The 22199-nt window shown below is 44.7% G+C and overlaps 1 protein-coding gene and 1 long non-coding RNA gene across 6 annotated transcripts in view; one reads left to right on the top strand and one right to left on the bottom strand.

The window, feature by feature from the left end:
* Positions 1–1820: 1820 nt before the first annotated feature.
* LOC110358979 (uncharacterized) lies at positions 1821–18816 on the bottom strand. Its single transcript, XR_010466512.1, has 3 exons — positions 18637–18816; positions 16136–16197; positions 1821–4044 (listed from the first exon to the last, which is right to left on the bottom strand). It is a non-coding gene; the product is annotated as an uncharacterized LOC110358979 (long non-coding RNA).
* A 141-nt stretch (positions 18817–18957) lies between these two features.
* Positions 18958–22199, top strand: part of SULF2 (sulfatase 2) — a 96857-nt gene continuing 93615 nt past the window's right edge. For 2 of the 5 annotated variants that reach the window (XM_065031731.1, XM_065031728.1), the window contains exon 1: positions 18958–19097. The gene's annotated coding sequence lies outside the window, so the exon portion shown is untranslated. Of the gene's footprint in view, positions 19098–19120; positions 19571–22199 lie in introns of those variants that run through there. The other 3 variants (XM_065031733.1, XM_065031729.1, XM_065031732.1) reach the window with 3 other exon arrangements.

The raw sequence follows: 22199 nt of genomic DNA, 5'->3' as shown, positions 1-22199 counted from the left end.
GCCCAGCACCACTGCACAGCCTGCCCAGCGCCACCGCACAGCCTGCCCAGCACCACCGCGCAGCCTGCCCAGCACCACTGCACAGCCTGCCCAGCACCACTGCACAGCCTGCCCAGCACCACTGCGCAGCCATGTCCAGCACCACTGCACAGCCATGTCCAGCACCACCGCGCAGCCTGCTCAGCACCACTGCACAGCCTGCCCAGCACCACTGCACAGCCTGCCCAGCACCACTGCACAGCCTGCTCAGCACCACTGCACAGCCTGCTCAGCACCACTGCACAGCCTGCCCAGCACCACTGCACAGCCATGTCCAGCACCACTGTGCAGCCTGCCCAGCACCACTGCACAGCCTGCTCAGCACCACTGCACAGCCTGCCCAGCACCACTGCACAGCCTGCCCAGCACCACTGCGCAGCCATGTCCAGCACCACTGTGCAGCCTGCCCAGCACCACTGCACAGCCTGCCCAGCACCACTGTGCAGCCTGCTCAGCACCACTGCGCAGCCATGTCCAGCGCCACTGCACAGCCTGCCCAGCACCACTGCACAGCCTGCCCAGCGTGGGCCATGACCCTGAGCCAGCCGCTGTTCTTCGGAAGACATGTTGGGAACAGAACTGCCAATAATATATTTCTTAGATAAAGCTTTGTCATGTCAAAGGCAGGATATTTTGCTCTTTGCTTTGCTTTTTGACAGAAATCAATCCTCTTTCTGGCAAAATGAGTCCCTGGCAGTGGGATTCTGTCGAAGAAGAGGGCACCCATCATGGAACAAACCAAGTTACATTTAGAACACATCACACTATGTTACTGATTCCTCCTCTGCTGGGAATTCAACCTAGAAGGTCTCATATACGTCTACTACAATTCACAAAAGCAAAACCAGGAGCTTTGACTAGTCTGAAATCTCAAGTTGACGGAAATATGACTTGGACGTAGCCTGAAACTTATAGCTGAGATTGCCCGCTGCAAGAGCAGTGCCATATGGTTCCTCTGCATCTCCTGAACTCCCAACTCATAACATGTCTTATGGAATAAATTGGAACGGCTGGTGTATTTAAGACAATGAACGAAGTAGTTGTAGTGGATTACCTGCTTACCATTACTTAAAATGTTAGTACAAATTAGAATATTTTGAACTCTGATCAAATTCCTAGTGGAACTACAAATATCTGTCACAGCCTTCAGCAAAGGATCACACAAAGAATCCTTTGCTGAAGAGACAAGGGGGAAACAGTCTCCAGAGAATTCTGTCTGGTTTGCTTCAGAAATTCCCATCTCTGGAAGACAAAGGAGGAGGAATCTTCCCCTGATGCCAGTGTGAATTTAGCTGTGTCTCTGTGTCTCCATGGAAACAATGCAAACACATCTGTTTTCTTTTTGCACTTGTGATGGCAGCACTCTACACAGAACTCAGCACCGCGGGGAGCAAATCCAGCCTCCTGGGGCAGACACGGGGAATTCCTTACCCCAGTGACCAAGGCAGACTGGGTTTAATTCACCCCATCAGTGACCAGTGTCACCAGAGGACCAGTGAGTGTAAAGTCATGGGTTAAAGCTCAGGGCTCATGTGTCTTGATAATTGCATTTAATATTTAGTAAAATTATAGATATTAAGCTCTTCTTGCAAGAAAAGGAAATAAAAATGCAGGATATTCAAGGCCATGGGGTGAAACGCAACATTGTACAATTCTGAAATGTCAGTGTGACATCGCAGTGTTGCCACAGCTGTTCTACATCGCTGCCCCTTTGTGTAGCCAGCACAAATGAACAAGTCACGAGACAACAAAGTTTCACTGTAGAAACTATTTCCTCTATATATTATTTATAACTTTATTTTACATTTCCACCAACATTTATTCATTGCCAGTTAATGAAAGAGGAAAACGCATTGCATCGCACAAACCCAGAGTTCTTAACCATTCCAGCCCAAACCACCAGAGCCAGTGACCTGCTGCTCGCTAGCCTGAGACCCGCAGCACGCAGGGTTCGCGTCGAGCACCTCGTTTCCCAGAGCAGGGCTCCGCGGGGCCGCTCTGAGTGGGCACCCGTAACAGCCTGGGGAAGAACTGACTGGTATTATGAATTACTTTTCTAATTGCAGTGAAAAATGGTGAAACACACATGTGAAGTGTGAAATCCATTATTTCCTAACAGACATTTGTCACAACAGCTATTCTCCCATACAGAAATAAAGATAAGGCACACATTTTTCATCTCTCTCCTTCAAATGTGAGCACTTCAGAACAACAGGATGAGCACATATTTGGGAAGTTAGCTTTCCCTTGACTCACCACAGAAGACAGGCAGCAGAACACAAGAAAACATTTAGACAGAGGTAAAATGAACCGAGTATGAATACCGGGTGCCACGGGACAGAAGGGAGAGCTCTGGGACACCAGCAGGGACCAGAGGAGCTGCTGCCGGCTCGGGGGGCGTCAGCCCGCGTCCTGCGCCCAGAGCTGGAGCTGCGGCAGCACACGGGGCTCTGCGCACTGCAAACCCTGTTTCTGGTCAAACAATGACCAAACAAATATTTGAGATATTTATAAGCATATAACTTTGGAGAAAAATGTGCTCTATTTCATTGCTAGGATCCACAATACACTCCACCACAAAGATTCAGCGTTAGAAAGAAGTTCTTATATCTTCCTTTCCTCTGTGACACATCCACCTGTTTCCTTACGGTGTATTTCATCTTCCGGGTTTTAATTTTCCAAAGTCTTCTAGTGTATTTGTGACACTGAATGATGATGCGGCAAAAATAAGATTTTCTTAGCATCACACATAGGAGGCAAATGTTCCTTTGTGCAATCAGCACATCACCAACAGTAAATGATCCTGCTGCTACGTGTACTATGGGAGGGCGGGGGGTGAATTATTAAAAACCAGTCCAGGTCTCTACGACTCCTGTGCCCCTCACCCACCAACTTCTCATTCTGTCCCCTGGGAGAACAACCTGCTGAAAGCTGCAGGAAATCTCGCAGGTAACGGGGATGACCTTCAGCCTTTCAGTTTTCTCTTCAGCAACGATGAAGATTTAAATTAACTTTCTTATGTACAAGTGTTATTCCTGAGACTCTCGGGGAGCAGCGCACACAACGTCCCCGAAAACCACACTCCCAACATTCAAGACTCAACGGGACTGCAGCACCAGGCTCCTGAGAGGCTCAGCATTCCCCCTGCTCAGCTGCTGAAGGATTGCTGTTCCTAGAAGAGTTCCGCTCTGTAAGATAAGTGTTAATACATTATTTCTGTAGGTCTCCAGGGGCTGAAGTTTGAATTTAATGTGAACTGAATAAAATCATTTGCTTTTTATCAGCACGGTCCACGAACCATGGTTTGAGGCCAATATGTGACTCCAAGGAAAATGAGTTTAGCTCCAACTCCCTAATCCCTGGATAAGATCACAAAATCACCGCACATCACTCAGCACTGTTTGGCAAGAAACGCCTGCCTCTGTAGTAGTAATAAACCCTGAACTGCAGTCACTGGCTGCTTGAAGATGATGGCGCTCGCAGGTTCGGGTGAAGTGTGCGATTGTGTGTGGAGCAGAGGGAGTGCGGCCAGTCCCGCACAATAACCTCCATTTCACAGAGATGTTGCCTCCCGGAAATCGACTCAGAATCTGCTTTCAAAAAAGAGCCACCATCCCGCACACTCTTCCTCTCTTAAACACACACATACACGTACAGTTATGCATAATGATTCCAAGTCAAACTCATGCTCTGCTGTAGGTCTAATTGCAGAATAAATGTGGGAGTAACTCCTGATGTAGACTGTTGTAATAACACATTTACTTGTGATTTATTCAGTTTATTCACATGCAAACATGGAAACTCAACTGTAGATATTCGAGAGATGCAACTAAGGCTAACGGGTACAGAGAAGTGTGTTTGCAGCACGTCTCGTGCTCGGTGCTGTTTGCTGGAGGTGGTTCACAGCCTGTCCCAGCTCGGGCCGCTGCTGAGCTCCGCAGCAGGGGTGCGCGGGCCGGCGGTGCAGGCTCGCACTGTGCCTGTGCTGCAGCGGCTTGGCAGGACCTGCAACCCATGGAAACGTGACATGTCAGCACAGAGCCGAAATCCAGCGGTTTCAATGTGGTTCCACAGCATGGGATACATTTACAATGCATCTCCATAGAGGTCCTGTAGCACTCACACTATCCAGACTGGTCTGTATCTGGGGCGGATCCTGTCCTGCTTCTGCCCAGCAGGTGAGAAGTCAACTGTGTACAGAACAGACAGATCTAAGTGCCAAACCCAAACATACTCAGCTACAGACTGATCCAAGAGCTCCTGAGCCCAGGCCGATCTCATTTCACATTAGTAGCACCCAATGTTTCTTCAACTCCCACTGAACGGACTGAAGGACAAAATGCAGGTAACACCTACAAAATAACTTCCAGCTTGGATGGGATGAAATTAACTCGGGAACTGCAACATCTCCTGTCTACAGGATTGACGGCTGAGAACTCTACTGCTCCAGAACAGCACGTGAAGAGCAAATTAGGAGAGGTATCACAGAGACAAACATCTGCTCATTAGCAAAGGTCACGGTTTTGCCAGGGAAGACAGCCACTTAAAAAGCAGCATTCTTCATGCTGGAAGACTGAGAACCGCAGCAGCATCGTGCTGCTTTCATCTCCAAATTAGTACACATTTTTGTCATGTCAGGGTTCTACATCTGTTTAAACGTTGCAAACATTTATGAATATTAATTACCATTTGTTCCAGAAAAGCTGCAAATCAGTTAATTAGGAACATGTCATCATGTTTATATTGTCTAAAGGGAAATCTAAACCACAACAGAATATGGAATTAGGCTAGAATTTAGCCTAAAATCACCATTTATAAATACACAAATTTGTGCGCTCAGAGCCACCACATAACAGGAGGTGATCTCTTTTTCTTTTCCCCTCTAGTCGTATTTAGATCTAATAAATAAATCCGAAAGCTGAAAGACACGTTGTGACGACATTCCTCTATCAGTCAGGCAGAGCACAGACCAAATGGGGCAGTTTGGGACTCACAGGGTCAGCAGCTTCAGGAACTCAACAACCCGGGAGTCACGGGGAATGAACCCCTAAAACCAGCAGCAGAAATAAATTACCCATAAATAAATGATATACCAACAAATAATAAAGGCTCAACTGGCAAATATTTAACATTGGAAATTTCATTCTTAAACACCTTCTTCCAGCTCTTCTTCGGCTAATCATTTCAGTGGTTTATGAATGCAAATTGCTGTTTCTCCACACTCAGTTCATTTTGTCTTTAAACAATGAAGTCTCTTCACTGATTCACATCACTTATATCCTGGATCATGCATATACTCCAGCCAGCAACACTTACGATTTACCTGACTCCCTCACAGTTTGGGGAGAATACATTAACAAGTATATAAATGGGCAGCACAAGTGTAACAAAAAGTCCTTTGACTCTCCTGTGAACATCATGGATTACAAAGAGGCTCTGCGGAAAGTCTCAGCTATAGCCAAATGCTGTTTGTATTAATATCCTGAGTTCCAGAAGTTCTACCTGTGAAGCAGGTTTTAAGATTTCTCACTAAAGAAAGCACATCATTTAAGTCTGTTATCAACGGGTCTGAAGAAAATCAGCAGCGTGCCCTGAGTGAGCGGCAGTCGGACCCTGGCGACGCTGGCGCGCTGACGTTACCTCAGTGCACGGCAGACAAGTGTTTGTGTGAGGGACGAACTTGTGTCTACACTCAAATGCAAACCTCTCCCATAGGGAGCGGCGAAGGACACAAGGCCCGCCACCAAAAAGAAATGTATTTCACTGCACAAGCTTCTTGCTGTAGGTGGATTTTTGACTTCAAATGACTTTTGGTGAATAATTGTTCACTCTTTTTCTACTCATTTTCAATTAAAATGCATAAGCATTGTATTTCCACATCATCAGAAAAGCCTGAGAACACTCCCAGCGCTGCCATGCAGCTGACAGCTAACACACCAACGCTTGGAATTTTACGCATTGCTTCACAAAGAGCATCTGCATGTAAATTTTACCTCATTTTCTCCACTTTAATGAAAATGAAATAATGTAGAGCATGTAAAGTAAAAGAAAGGTTAATTCCCTCTCACACACATTTTACCCCTTTTATTACTATCACGACTTATGTGCACCAGAAAACAATGTACAGTGTGTTTCCTCATGAGTTAAAGCCCAGTTGAAGTTAATTACTACTTTCTCTGGTTTGGGGCCATCGAGTCCCAGCTCAGTGCTTATCAATCCCCAGGAAATGCCTGGCTCCTGAAATCATTGTTGCTTAATTGGGAAGATAGCAACCAACACAGCGGAGAACATGCAGCCTTCTGCTGGGAATGTGTGGGGCGCGGGCTCGCACCGAGGAACCCTTTTCTTCCCCCATGATCAGGACTCGAGAACAACCTGGGACGAGAAATAAATCTGAGGACACAAAGAGCTTCAGCAACAGACCAGCAGGTCATAAATAAAACCCCCACAAACGCCAAGCAGTTCTGTTTTTCTTTTCTCTCTCTGTTTTTTGTAATCGTTATTCACCCTGACATGAATCCTAATTAAAATTTTACACAGTGTGTCTTTTAATTAGCCATGGCTGGAGTGGTGAAAGCTATCAATATTTAGCAGGATAATTGCACGAAATGACTTTTCACAAATGAGCAGCAGGCATGAATCCACTCGGCGGCGGGGGGCTATTCAGACACCTGCCGCGCGAGATGGGGCGCCTCAGATCGCGGGTGGGAGATAATAACGCACACAGGGAGCGACACATGCTGCCACATTTTGTGCTTCATTGCCTTTCTGCAAACAGCACTTGGCTCTTGCTGCACTCAGGACATCAGGGTTCACACGAGCTTCAAGCTGGTGATTTTCCTCTTTGTGCTGCTGATTTATTTTGTCTTCAGTAGAAGGATGTGTTTAATGACAACACACACAAACAAAAGACTGAGACGCAGCTCCATGTATGGCCTAGTTGGACTGTACTTTGCTAATAGCACACAAGACCAAGAACAGAGGCTTGCTTGCTTGCTTGCTTCCTATTTTTTTATCAAAAAGGAAAGAAAAAAGCTTTGCCCATCCTGGCAGAATACAAAACAGCAAATAATTTCTGTTTTGCAAATGCGTGGTGTAAACGCACTCAGCTTTATTTCGAAATACCTTTGTAACAGTTCACTTCTCACATAACCTTTCTCCTCTTTCTTCATGAAAGAACTGGGACAGGCAAATTGCAATGTAATGTGCTTGCTATGGCACAGCAAAAACCCAGGAAACACCTGCAAATGTTTCCCGTGTGCATCAAGGAAACGTTGAGCGACATCACATACATGGGTTCCCGAGGCCATTTGTCACAGTGCACGCAGTCTGTGGGACAACGTCCTGGAGGAACCATGCATTCAAGAGTAAGAACGCAAAGGGCAACACACGAATGCCCTACACAGACTGCCAGATATAACGCCCATGAGAGCAGCAGCGTGCACACTCAGGTGGAATGTACACGAGAACTGGCTGATTAATATTAGAAGATGCGAAGGAGCTTTTGTGTACCAGTGGCCTGCAGAAAGTCTCTGGCTTTACCATCATGGGAAGGAGTTTTCCCTCAGCTCTGGGTGATTCCCCCTCTCCTGCTCCCAGGCAGGTAGAGCAGGACACTGGCATATGTCCAAGGCTCTTCATAATAGTAGAAGTAAATGCAAAGGGCCGAACTAGTACTGAAATTTCTGCTCATTGGTGAGGTGACAGATTGATGACTGAAAACCATATGGATTCTATACAAGACAATTGTACCTGTATTATTTCAGCACCCAAAAACCCCACAGTGTGACAGACCCCTTTTGTAGCATGAGATGAACAGAAATAGCCTGGGCCCACAATGCAGCATTGCAGTGGAAATATTACCTATATCTTGGATATGGCACATAACGCAGCATCAACTGCATCCAAATATTTCTCATAACTCTTTACGGGCAAATCAGCTATAAAACTCAGAGACCAAGACATACAGCCACATTGTATATCATCTCAATGCACTGCACACCAGCGATGGAACAATTACAAAGCTGCTAATGGAATTAGATTGGCAGAAACATGGCAGGTTTACAAAGCCGTGTTTTCCCAGTGGTGCAAAGCAGCGGGTCTGCAGCCACCGCGGTGCAAAGCAGCGGGTCTGCAGCCACCACGGTGCAAAGCAGCGGGTCTGCAGCCACCGTGGTGCAAAGCAGCGGGTCTGCAACCACCGCGGTGCAAAGCAGCAGGTCTGCAGCCACCACGGTGCAAAGCAGCGGGTCTGCAGCCACCGCGGTGCAAAGCAGCGGGTCTGCAACCACCGCGGTGCAAAGCAGCGGGTCTGCAGCCGCCGTGAGCGGTACTGCTGCACACTGACCCACCAGCCCCATCACTGGGGGAATGGGCTTGAAACTCGGCTTGGAATCCAACCTCTTGTCCTCAATGCTGTGAAAGATTTGTACAGTGACTTCACCCAGTCCATTTCACCCTCCTGTGCCTTGGTTTCAGTTCAAGCTGAGGACCACAGCAGTCTGCACAGCCTCCGTTGAGGAACAGCTGTAAATCTCTGCCCAGTTCCAGGGGTGCGGTACGCTGGCACTAGGTACTTTTAACACTAAACACATCACCGTGTACGAAGTTAGCACGTAGTGGTTCAGCAGGAGAGAGGAAAGGCACAAAACACACAGAGAAGTAGAAACAACACATCAAAGTACCCTAATTCTCTCTTTTTTTTTTTTTTTTAAATCACATGAAGTTAGAAGCCAAGAGAAGAGATTTACAGAACTGACCACCATAAAACAGTTGTGTACAAATACCAGAATTTGCCCTTCTCCAAACATGAACTGTATCAGAATTTGTTTTGTGAAAAAAAAAAGGGGGGGGACAAAATGGGAATTTTGGTTAATTTTTCCCCGTATGTCCTGTGGCACAGTACTTCATTGCACTTAACAAAAGCTCCTTTATCTTTACAAAAACTGGATTGCTTCTTAATTTTTAAACAAAGAGCTACATTTGGGTGTTTATTATCACCTGGTGCTGTTAATCTCAGAAAAAAACAGAGCCTCCTCTGAATTATGATGTTGTTTTTAAGACAATTTAATCTGAGGCTGCAAAATCTGTAGATTGGAATGAAAATAAACCACTGCTTTAACTTTTACTGACTGTTCTAACAATGCCTTCACTTGCAAATGTATATTCTGTATGAAATGCACAGCTAATGGAGTATTGGATAATACAGCAGATAAAGACACAAAAAAGGGGTATGCTATGAATGCTATGACTGCAGAAGTATCAAGCTGGACAAAGAAGACAAGCAGCATAGTTTTAATCCATGTCATATAAAAAATGTTGTGGAAGCAAGAGAAACAGGCTTTCTGATGAACATGATGGATATAATGAATTTATAGAAAGCAATTTGACATACGATTAATAATGAAAGAGTGTTGGATGGGGTAATTGCATTGAAATGACAGCATCAACTATTTTGGCTTTCAAACAACAGTGGAGCCTGAGTTTATTTGCAGTAGCTCTCAATGTACCACACATGGAGTGACTGTACCTGACAGGACAGCAGTAGCAAGACAGTCACAAAGCACAAGAACACTGCCCGAGTGGTACAGCAGCCACAAATAACCGGTTTCACAGTTACGGAGAGCTCCAACACGACGGAATGGCCAGGGTTAGCACCAGCAGCATGTTTGCCAAGCGTTTTACCATGGGAAGCCCTGGCTGAGAGCTGGAGTGGGGAGGGGGGAACGGTGGCAGGAACTTGCTCCTCGGTCACCAGAAACGAGCAAAGGAACGAAGGTCTCTGCCCAGATCTCACGCACCCCAAGGGGCACAGCCGAGGCTCCAGCAAAGCTCGTACGCTCCTGTCCCCTGCAGCTCCTGCAGAGCATCACCCCGACTCTTCCGACTCCCACACCAATCAATTAGAAAAATAATTACACGCAATAATCTATCTGGAGCCAGCAGCATCTGGATTGGGTGAGTAGCCCCAGAGATCTTGTTACACGTTCACATCATTCACAATACATTAATCTTGCTGCCAGTAAAAGCAATTGCTTAAGAATTAACTTGGGTATTTTAAAAGGCACCTTACCCTTCATAAAAATGAGAGCTCTGTCATGTAGTGAGCTGTACAAAAGATACAGAAACTGAAGAGACATTTGGATTAAACAGGAAAATAGTGTTGGATCCTAAGGGAATGAATCTGCCATAAATAAAAAAGAGATCGAAACATAAAGTACTATGGTAATTCTTAAACTGAGTCATTATCTCTCCACACTGTTAACAGGTAACGAACACCCAAATCTCTTGGATGTTTGGAGAAAAAAAACCCCACACTACTAAACAACAAGGCCTAGATTTCAGACACATTAAATATGTGGTCCTGGTAATCCATGCCTGGAACAGGAGGTTTAGCAGGCAGAAACACCTCAATAGCAGAATAGTTGAGTCTGTTTTTCTAAGAAGGATAATGTGTGACTACAATATTGCAGTCGAAAAGTTATTCAGCTGGGTATAACAGCTGTCTGAAACCCTGGCGAGTTTGCCATGTGTTATATAACGCAGGGCTTTCAATTTAGCTTTGCTCCCACCCAGCTGGTGAATGGTGTTGATGTTACGAATGAAATGCACACAGATCTATTTCTCCTTTTTTTTTTAAATACCAATGTGCGTCATTATCCCTGTCATGACCACAAACATCTTGTGCTATGGTATTTACCCTTGGTCTTTTAATAAGAAGCAAACGTGCTACAAATATTCCAAGCACAATTCACAGACCTTCAGCCCAGGGAACAGGGGAGAGGAGGGAAGTGAACTCGGTGTCTGTCGGTCCCCTCGGCCGCTGGCGCAGGGCTGGACGGGCGTGAAAGCCAACATGAGACCGGGATGGGAAAAACACACACTGGGAGTAGAAGGAAGGTGGAGTCACTGGCGTGTAAATACCCTGGAGCACGCACTGGGAACTAGGAATCACCACAGGCAAGCTGGAAACTATAAAGAACTGAAGAGAACAGGATAATCTTAACCAAAAAGGAATACAAATTCAAAAAGCTTGGAAGGCTTGGAAAAGCAAACAAGCTGTCCTTGCAGCTTTTGTTGTATCTAAAACAAGTTCAGAAGGTTCTCTTCTTGCAAAGCGAGTGAGCAGAGGAACACTGAACACCTCCTGTGTTCCAGTTTGCACCCATTGCCCCTTGTCCTGTCACTGGTTGTCACCAGAAGAGCCTGGCTCCATCCTCCTGACACTCCCCCTTTTCCATATTGATGCCCATGAATGAGTCCCCCCTCAGTGTCCTCTTGTCCAGCTCCAGAGCCCCAGCTCCCTCAGCCTTTCCTCACACGGGAGATGCTCCACTCCCTCCAGCATCTTGGTGGCTGCACTGGACTCTCTCCAGCAGTTCCCTGTCCTGCTGGAACTGAGGGGCCACAGCTGGACACAATATTCCAGGTGTGGTCTCCCCAGGGCAGAGCAGAGGGGCAGGAGAACCTCTCTGACCTACTGACCACCCCCTTCTAACCCACCCCAGGTACCATTGGCCTTCCTGGCCACAAGGGCCAGTGCTGGCTCATGGTCACCCTGCTGTCCCCAGGACCCCCAGCTCCCTTTCCCCTACACTGCTCTCTAATAGGTCATTCCCCAACTTACACTGGAACCTGGGGTTGTTCCTGCCCAGATTCAAGACTCTACACTTGCCCTTGTGCTGTTTCATTAAATTTTTCAGTGGCAATGTTCCAAAATGTTCCAATTCCATTTCTGAGTACTGCACACATCTGGGAAGATTGCTGGAACACATTATCATGACTGGGGGGATGGGAGATAAAGAGGTTAGCTCTGCGGGATTTGAGTTAAAGGCTAGCGGAAAAAAAAGAGGAGTAAACAACAGATCAAGGATAATAATTCATATTTCTTTGCAATACGGCTTAAACTTTTTATGTTATAAACTGTAATTTTAGTCATACTATTTCTGCTCGTGTTAGTAAAGTGTTAAATTATAATTTACTGTTATAAACTGGAGGAATTCAGCTGCCACAAAAGATATCTCTAAAAAATAATGCTACAGAAATTAGATCCTTTGAAATAAATTCCAGAAGTTTCAAGCTCCATAACATCATATCTGGCAATTTCTTTCTAGACATTTAACCATCTTCCCAACATGATTCAGATCCTAACATTCCTTTTATGTTAGAAAATACGCTTACAGGCTCCTTTTCCCTGGATTAAACTGTCTTTTCTGCATTTTGAAGTTAATTTCAAACCTTAGGTTGATAAATGCCTCTGCACTAAATCAGAAAGATGGTAACAACAAAGCCTCCAATTAAACCATGGTTATTCAGCCTTGAACTGCTCGCAAAAGAGCAAAACTCAGCACACTTTTAAAAGAAATTTGAAAAAGTCACACATATAATCAAATAAACCTGAAACCTGCTCAGCATTCATCACTTTCTCTCTCCTTTGATGTTTTCATGCACAGGTACAAAGTCTCGTCTCTCAAACCTCTTCCAGCCCCACGATGCGTCCACCCCTCTTGCAGCTCTGGGACTGCACCGGCTGCTTCTTAAACTGACACAGAGCTTCTGACAAAACAACGTACACACGTGCTGCACGCACCAGGTGTCACGTGTGCTTCCTATCATTCCCTTATGAAGTTGGTGGATAAATTACACACAAATGTTATAAATCTAAATATTTGGAGAAACTGAAAACCCATCTTGGATTTGTCTGGGACAAACACTTACATCAAAGTAATTACAAATGTAAATACATATTTGCCCAATAAAAGCTGATATTTGATCAGCAAATAGCTATTCCAGCACTCTTCCTTACTGAGCATATCAAATAAATCTTTTCATTACAGATTTTTTAATATTGAAGTTATGATTCTGCTCAAACATGTACTTTTTTGGAAAGGGGTTCATATTCCAAATGCAAAATCCTATTAGCATATATGTTGTCTGCTCACCAACATCTTGGCCATTGTGAACACTGAGTTCAGTAAGCTGGAGCTACATCCCTGACAGACTTGTTTTACCCTTTGAAGCAGAACATAAGAAGTGCAGAGGCAGTTCAGTTCAGCTCCTCAATAGACAGTCATTTTCCCATTAGCTTGTTTCCCAAAGATGAGCAGATAGTAACAATCACTGGACACAACCAGCTTGGGTCAGACTGATTTGATCCTACAGACTCATGTGAACGACCCCTCATCTCATTCCCAACACCTGCACCCACAGATCAGGATTTTAAAAATCCCACACAGATGATCTGTAGCTGGTATTAATCAAAAAATCCACTCTCTGCCTTTCATTTTCATTTCTTCACAATCAAACAGCTCTGCAAAGGGAACGGAACAGGCTTCTGGCCATGCCATTGCAAAGAATAATTCACAGACTATAAGAACTTGACAAAGATGAAACGCACAGTGAAGTTACCCTTCTGGGTCCATTAGACAACATTTTAAACGATTCTAATCATAAAGAGGACTATTTGGCCAGAATGTTAATGATAAATGTTTTAATGGATTTGGACATTTAAAATCACCTTAAAACTACTAAGACATCTTTAATTCAAAAGACTGGCAGGAGATATTACAGAGTAGGTCATGTCTTTACGTGAAAGACAGGAGGCAATATAAAGAAAAAACCTACCATTGCCCTCCTTTTTTCTACAGGTTTAGACTGGTTAATTAGAAGAAGTTTATGTCCACAATTAATATGTAATGATTTTTTAAAATTTGGACCAGTACAAAAAAACCAATAAAGATAAAGTACAAACGTACCCGTAGTGAACACTAAGAAGCCTTCCCTTCATGCTGCAATGGGGCATGTTAACAGCATAGATTAAGAAAGGGTACGTTGTATAAAATGGAGCTGTGTCAACATTCTGGAGCAGAGGATCTGGCCCAAACATCTCATGGTATAAAATGGCACAACCTTTCTACCTTTCACAGTAGATACATCTACAGAGCAAATTAGTTTATCCATGTTACAATGTAATAACATCATAAGATATTTATAGAACATAAGACACCAATATGTGAGCCTGGCCAGACTCGCCATCAAGGAGCAAGAAATGTAATTAAACGGCTCAGCTGGGGATACTGCAAGATTAGTGGTAAACCACTAACCTACAAGCTAGGAGAGAGTACAGCAATGGCACAGGCTCAGCCCTGTAAGAAAAAGCTGGTAATTCCAAATTCAATTATTTGAACGGAAATTGATCTCTACCATACCTGCACCGATCAACTATCAGCTCTGGTGCTTCTACAGAGTGATGCTGCACCGGCAGGAAAATTCTCTGTGTGGATCTAACAGTGATGCAGAGTCACTACTGAACAGCTCTGGATGGTGAGTGAAATACGGAGGCTACTTAAAATGGGTATTTTTTTAGGAATGTATTTCACAGAATCACATTCATTAAATTTCTCCCCCCCCAGCTCTCCAGCCTGTCCAGGTCTCTGATGGCAGCACAGCTTCCAGTGTCACCACTTCTCCTAGCCTGGTGTCACCAGAAAACTTGCTGACAGTCACTCTGTTCCCTCGTCCAAATCACTGATGAATATATTGAATAATACCGGCCCCAGTACTGACCCCTGAGGCTCTGCACTGGGTACAGGCCTCAACTGGACTCTGCCCATTGACCACGACTCTCTGGCTTCTTCCCTCAGCCAGTTTGCAGTCACCTCACTACTGGACCACTACGTGCTGCCGGTGAAGAGTGAAACTCTGAGATGACTTAGAGTCTTCAAAGGCACCTACCTTTTTGTTCTTCATCTGCAAATTACAGAGCCACTGGTCACTTTACACATGTACATGTGGTAGCACTATATATGCGAAATACAACTTGCAGACACCGCAAGAGAAAATTCCCAGTGATAACTGTGTTCAATTCCTCAAGCATTTTTTAAAAATGCAGAAATCACGTTTTTCTAGATTGGTATTACTCCAAAAATATACAAATAATAGGAAAGATCCGTGAACTTGCAACCAGAAAAGATGCCACATGCACATTCAACCCATACCAAATATAAGTATTGGATCTATGCATAAATCTGTATATACAACAGTGAGTAATTTCACAGATTCCCTGCACTCTCGGTCTCATTTTTAATTTGTCTTGTTCAAAACGAAATCATCAATCATGAGACCTGTAGCCTATTTTATGGAATTACTTGATCTTTCCTATTAAAAATACAATTAAAGCATGTCACTCCTCTATACACATTGCATATGTACGCACAGGCATGATCTATTGGTACAATCACAACTTCCTGACTTTGGTGAAATTGCAAAGCTTCATTAGAAAGGAAGAGACAGAGAGCCCTGGTAGTGTTCAGATCTTTAGGGGGTCATTTATTGTTGTAATAAATTTCATTTTTCCATCTGAAGGGTAGAGTCTAAACACTGTAATAGAGTAATATTGAGGAATTCATTTTACCTTGTTTTTTCTTGTGCTGAGATGCTAGTAAGGGAGTTTTTCAGCTTGGCAGGCAGCCATTGCTCAGTGAATAATGTGAGCCCTGTCCTGCAGTGTAAAGCTGTACATCTTCTCAAAATGTTCAGTCCCCTGCTAGATTCCAATGAATCTTTGCTTACAAAGTGTGTCTGCAGAAGCTTCTACAGCAAGGAACTTAGATGAGATTTCTAAATTATACATAAAGTTCTTTCTCCCTCTGTCTCTTTTTGCCCATTAAATTACTTCATGTATTCCTCCTCCTTAAAATGCGTTTCCTCAACATATTGGAAACAGGAAAAAACAATCTTCTGTAGTCTAGCTAAGGTGTCTCAGGCTTTGTCTTCCACCCAAGCCGTGAAAAAATGTGCTCAGCAATGTCTAGTGCCACGTTCTCTACTGTGTCAAAGCAGACATGCAAAGTATGCAATTGCTCAGTGTCATTGGCAGGGCTCCATTATAACTATGTCTACTCGAAGTACATAATGAGTGTACTATGCATTTCAAATTAGGAAATTGGGTTTAGTTGCCAGCAGCTGATGCAGTAAACAGGCTCTATAAAGGGTGACTTTTGGATATGCATCATTCAGATCACTCAGGCTAGCAGCTGACAAAGACAGTGTTCTTAGAAACTACAGAAGGTACAAAGCCAAAGAGTCCCACTCTTACCTAAAACGCAGGCAGCCAGAGCGAGCGAATGCATCCAGATGGGTGTATCTTGATGCACGGGACTGAAAAGAGAAAATCCACATTACAAAGGGATTGTAACTAAAATGAAATCCATTTTAGGTTACATGTAGAAACCAATACAGTAAGTTTTGCTTTTGCACATGTGGAAATCAGAAAAGTAACATCTGAGCATGCGTGGGTAGCAGAAGGAACTTGACTACTGTTGTCCATCTATCAGCACAGTAACCTGCTTTCATGTGTAACCCACCAAAGAGCAAACCTAACTTGTGAAAGGAGATAACGAGACACTTTTTTTACCTCCCTGTATCATCTGGAACCTGAGGGAAGGAACAGATTTACAGCTACTGTCCAACGTGCTCTTGCAGCCACCCGAACCGCACGCCTCCAGCAGCTGCCGCTCCAGCATCCCCGCTGCACGCGCTCACCCGCCCGGCCCCACAGCTCAGCTCAGGCTTCGCGAGCTGTAACAAAGCTCCAGTGTTCGCTGCAAGGATTGCATGCTGCCAGCACTGAACACAGAGCAGATTAATTCATCACTGTTTGCAAAGCCCTTTCAAACAGAAAATTGCTCTAGAAGCTGCAGATTGTTATTGCTGAACACTCCCCTGTTAGCACTGGAGTTATAATCCATTTCCCTTAATGTGTTCTGAGAAAGAGGATAGGAAACATGAGACTGCAGTTACCAATTACCACAGTTATCCGAGAACATGCAAAAACTCGCCGTTTTGATAGCTGTCTTTACACAGAAAGACTAATCTTGGAGTCAAATAAACAACTGCCTTATCATCTGAAGTTTAGACAGCTGTTTCTGTATGTACTTGTCGTACGCGTTGTTGATACAGTTATTTTCTTTACTGTTGTTAGTCAGCAGAAGACAGGGCCCCGTGGGGTAGGAACATACCATTTCACCATTCCCTGGCATTTCAGTGGTTAGCACTGTCCATTCATGCTTCTGTTTTCTCAATAGTGTCGGCACCTGAGTGACATTCCAACTGGTTTCAGTTCTGCAGCTTCTGAGACTGATTTGTTTGTTCAGGTAAATATCCTACACAACCTAAACCTGGGCTAGGTCTTGCAACATTTCAAATAGCACTTTATTTTCATAGCAGCTCCTGAGTCACGACTGGCACATAACCAAAATAAAACAACCCCCAGCTTTCAACAGTTTATAAAAAGTGGCAACATTCCCACAAATCTGCTTTGTCTTTATAACAAAGCAGCTTCTTTGTGAGTAAGGCTCTAAGGCATGTTTCTGATTAGTTTATTCAGTCCTGAGGTTTTGTTTTTTTTTTTTTTTTTCCACTGGGAATTTAACATATTTCACATGAAAAAAAAGGGGGGGGGGGGCCCTTAAAATTCAGCCTTTGTTTTCACACCCCAAGTCCCACTGTCATGGGTTTGGCTGGTTCACTTCAGAGAACTAAATCAGTGGCCCAAGTTCACACTATTCGGATCTTAGGGTTTGTTTTGCATTCATGCTAGTGTTTAATTACTGATGCTGTCAAGGTAACTTGATATATCTTTATTTGGAAAAAGGCAGTTGACAATCACAATCAGATGTGTTGGACTGATTAAGGCTAATGGATCTTTTAGGGCATTAGGGATTTAAAAAATTTGATTATTGCAGCTAATGCATATCAATATTTTTAACTCTACTGAAAGTACCAGCCTAATAGATCATATTTTGCCCAACTTCGCGTAAATAAAAGATGTGGGAAGAAAGTTACAGGGTGACTATATGTAATATGCACACACAATCTCTTGTTGGAAGTGACGTGAAAGCACCCACTAAACCCCAAATTCTTAGTGCAAACACGTAGTGTGGGATTGGCAAGAGCTGTTGTTTCTGGGCGGATTGCTGTGATGAACACCTGCTGCACATACAAACCACACCAAAATGGTTTTTGAATAGTTTTCTTGAGGTGTCAGACCCTAGTCCCATTGAACTCTTCTAATTAGGCATTGGAATATTTTTTCACGAAGAAAACATAAAGCTTTTCAGGCATACAGTGCTCTTTATCATGAACTCTGTGGAAAACTGTTCATTCTCCTTGTCCTTGGTCTCCTGAACTATAATCACTTGCAGCTTTACCTCTGCACACAGTTAACGCACTGTTTGACCTATTGGAAAAACTGGCTTATTCTCTAAAATACTTTCACACAGGATCTGTGATGATTTTCAGATGTTTTCTGTGATATTTCACAAAAAACACTGCCTAGTTTTTAAACTTTGTTTTAAGCACTATAGACTGCCAAGTCTATGCCACTTAGAATGAGGGAGGAAGAAGTACTGTTACGGCGGATAATGACTGAACGCCTGTATTCAGAAATGTTATTTGCTAGTTCATCTGCTATAGCTACATAAATTCGCAAACTATTATTACTAATCAAGTGCACTTCTTTAAGCATGACTATCGTGGATCTCACAGATGAAAGAACGATATACAGCCAAGTTCACCAAATTGCCCAAGGTCACATACCAAGATAGCAGCAGGTCGGGCGGGAGCTGCAGGGCGCGGTGCGGGAAAGGGCCGCCAGCCCTGGGGAGGGGGCGACACTCGTGAGGTGAGCTGGAGGGGAGGCGGGTAACGGCGGCCCCTGCGGGCACAGAGCTCCTCACGGGGGGCACAGAGCTCCTCACGGGGGGCACAGAGCTTTCTGCTGGCTCCCCACCTCCTCGGCGGGCGCTCGGGCGGGAGCCCCGGGCAGCCGCGGCAGCGCCGGGAGGAGGCGCCTCGCTCGCAACAGATGGTTCAACTGCAGCCGCTGCTGCCGCATTGGCCGGCGCGAGCGGAGCGGGAGGGCCGCGGCTCGCGCGGGGGGCACGAGCGGAGCCCGCCTCGGCTGGCTGTCCCCGCCGCTCGCTGCCCGGGCGGGGGCGCCTCAGCCGCGGATCGCCGGCGGCTCCGGGCCACCTGTGGGTTTCCGCCGGGCGGGTGCTGTAAGTATCGCCGCCTCCGTGAGCAGCCGGCGTGGGGCCGCCGGGCGGGCTCCGGCTGTGGGGGCGGGAGGCTCGGCGGGCTCGGCTCCCCCGGCTGCTCCGTGTGCTTGCGGGGGGGAGCCGGAGCTGCCGGCTTCTCCTCCGGTTTAACCCGTGCAGTAGGAAAATGGGGAAGGTGTGCGGGGGCATCCCCCCGCGGGCGGGAGCATGAATCAGTGTCGGGGAGATTCTCCTCAGCTGTGAGGAAGCCCCTGCTCCCGCCCCCGCCGCAGCCCCGCTGGCGCGGAGCGGCCTGTGGCGATACCGAGGTGAACGCCGGCTGTGGAGCGGGAGCTGCAGGTGGGACCGCGCTGCGGGGCGGGGAGTGCCCAAGGTCACGCGTGAGGCAGCGGCCGCGCTGCGGTGCCGTGCGCTGGGCCGGGGCTGTGCCGGGCCGCTCGGCAGCGCTGCGGGCTGGAGCTGTGGAGGGCTGGGTAGGTCTCTAATTAGCTTATTTATTTGTTTCCTGTAAAGCGTTATGTGTGGGTGCAAAGCTGTGCAGAGGTAGAGTGCCTGTGTCATCTCTCTTGCTTTCTCCAACCTGCAAACACGTGAACATCTGCTCTTGCTTTTCTGTGACTAACGTTAAGCTCATTAGATTAAAAACAGAAATTGCTGGTTGAAATATGATGTTTTTTCTTCACTTTTACCATGGCAGTAAGTACTGTCTTTAACAGTCAGTGCCATCAGACAGTAGTTGTGAAAAGCCCGGAACGGGTTACATGTCTGCTGCATTCCAAAATAAATCTGCAGTGCAATAGCTTTTATGCTCAGTGCGTGTGAGATGTAAAGCGTGGTGGGCCGTGCTTTGAGAACTGTTGCACTGGAGTATGGTGTGATTAAGGGTTCTCCAAAGGATGCAACTGGAGTAACTGTTTTAGTGCTAGCTATATGTGTAACAGCTCTCTCTCCTTCCCTCTCTCCTCTCCAAATATAATTTTAATGAGTTTACATAAAAGTATTTTTCTGTAGCTTGTCCCTGCTAATGTTCAGTGTTTCTCAAGTTTCTCATTATGTGGAAGTAAAAACAATGTATGTAAGGATGTTGTTTTGATTAAACATGTTATAAGAGTCCTCAGAGTCAATACTCTTGAATTTGGTTGATCCTTGCATTTGATAACATGTGAAACCTGAAAGTTTAAGTGTGCTTTTCAAAAACTAAACTAACCCTCTTACCATCTTTCTCAATTTTACCTGAATTGCTTTGCTTGCTTTTGGGGAATAGGGAAATTAAATATGAGAGATGTTTAGGAAAACACCCAAAATATTAGTGTAAATAGGACAGCTTTATTTTTAATCTGTTTTAGGGAGTATTAGTGAAGGTAATAACTTCATGGTGATGGAGTAACAACTGTAAATATCAATGCCACACCAGAAATAACACAAATATTGGATGAAGTCTCATTGCTCCAGAGAAACATGTCCCATTTAGAAATGGGCAGTGCCTTATTTCAAGTTTCTAAAAAGAAGGCAATTGAATTGCCTGCCTTGTTTGAAGACCTTAGATGGGCGGCAGTCATTGTGACAGGCTGAGTTGTTGATCCCTGGGGCAGTGAGTACTGTTAACAGTGGTTCAACTGGGGTGTCATTATCTTATGTCAAATTAATAACTATATGTATGGATCTTCTCTTTCTAAATGTAATGACAAGATCATCTGAATTGAAGTTTATGGGGAGTGAACAAGGTAGTATTAAATGTCTATATGTGTCTTGTCCAATAATTGCAAGGAAAAACAAGTTTGTTCTCTTCTAATAAGTCCTGTATCTGCAGCCACAGTGTCTTTGTACAGGACTGCTGTAAGGGGGATGAATGGCCATCTTTACTTTTTCCTAGGAGTGTTTAAATGGGTTGTGTATAGTATCTATTTTCTTCCCTTTTTAGGCAATCTGGGGAATAAGTATCTTTAATCCTAAAATCACTTCTGATGAATGTCGTAACATCCAGTTTACATTACTGAACTTGATCCAGAAAATAATATTACTGTATTGTGGAAAAACTGCATATTGGTTGTTAAAATAGTAAAACTTAAAAATGCATATACTTTGAAAACTCAGGGCTTTGTTCTTGCTTCAAGGTGTTTCTGTTACCCAAATTATCCTATGGGCCTGAGGAAATACCTTAAGTATTGGAGAAAGCTGGCCTTGTATGTAAGTGTGAAGCAAATGGAGAGCTCCGTGAGGTGCGGACTGTTTCTTTGTGCTGTGTCAGGAACGGTGTTCTTCTGTGCTGCTGGGATTTGAGAAACTACCGGGCAGAATCCAAGTGGACCTGGGATTCTTCGCTGTAGTTTTGCAGACCTAGATGGATTACCTAATGGCCTGTTTACTTTCTTTGGCTCAGACCTCAGCTTAGGGTGTTCTGGAAAAACCATTCAAATTACTTTCTTGTGATCCTGATGTATTTGAATTAAGTGATTTCCTTGTGGTTTGCATTATAAAAAATAAAGCTATACCAGGTCTATTTAGGAGACCAAAATGGGGCAAAATCTAGTAAGATTGTTTCTGCACTGTTGAGATAGTCAGCTTCATCAGTAAGAGTTCAGACGAGTTTGATGGGGCAAGTTCTGAGTGGCTGTCACTGCTCAGTAATGCCGTGGTTCCAGAGCACTTCTCTGTGATGTTTCTTGTGTGTGTGTTTTGGTTTGGTGTTTTTTTTTTCCTTCTTCCCCTAACTTTAGTACACACTGACTCAAATTCATCACCGATTTTCACCATCTGTGTGCTCTTGCAGCCAACATGGAGCTTGTGCTGTTGGGGAGGGAAAGAACAAAGATACAGCTATGCCACTGACTGTAATGTTTAGAATTATCAGCTTGTTTTTTAATAAAAATACACTATATATACATATCCTACTAATCAGGTTAAAGGAAGTAGCCGTTGCTGATAAATGCCTAATGATCATCCTGAAGTTACTAGCTCCTGCTGTTGCAAGTGCAATTGCCTTCCATCACCCTTATTTCTGGGTAAATTCCATGCACATCGGGTTTGTGTGTTATTCTGTTTAAAATAATTTACCCTTTGGTTGTCATCGAGGTTGTTAAATGATTTTTGTCCCGCTCACTC

This window comes from Columba livia, chromosome 16 (assembly GCF_036013475.1).
Source record: "Columba livia isolate bColLiv1 breed racing homer chromosome 16, bColLiv1.pat.W.v2, whole genome shotgun sequence".
NCBI lineage: Eukaryota > Metazoa > Chordata > Aves > Columbiformes > Columbidae > Columba > Columba livia.
This window is presented reverse-complemented; position numbering and strand designations above follow the sequence as displayed.